Genomic DNA, 483 nt, shown 5'->3' on the forward strand with positions numbered 1-483 from the left:
TATATAAACAAAGATGTATATATTATAATTAATAATTTTACAAGTTATAATTTTAGTAATGTTAATATAAAATAGAAAGTAAATATATTTATATGTAAAGTATATATACATATTAAAAGTATTAGTATATATATAATATAGTAATTATATTCTTATAAATGAACTCAATATATATAATGTATATATTAAAAAACATTCCTAGTTAATTAATAATCATAGTTTAATGAATTAATTTAATTAACTATAAGGGTTTATCTTTAGTTGCATGAAATTAAAACAAAATAGTTAAATTCCAAAACTATTCTAATCTCAAAGACTCTCTTTAAATATATATATATATATATATATTATACGTTATAATTTTTGTAATGTTAACATAAAATAAAAAGTAAACATATTTATGTTTAAAGCATATATATCATAGTAATTATATTCTCCTGTAATATGATATGATATTCATATTATTTAAACATAATTAATAAT

Source organism: Theobroma umbraticum, unplaced genomic scaffold (assembly GCF_002168275.2).
Source record: "Theobroma umbraticum cultivar Fairchild unplaced genomic scaffold, ASM216827v3 scaffold_60.0, whole genome shotgun sequence".
Classification (NCBI taxonomy): Eukaryota; Viridiplantae; Streptophyta; class Magnoliopsida; order Malvales; family Malvaceae; genus Theobroma; species Theobroma umbraticum.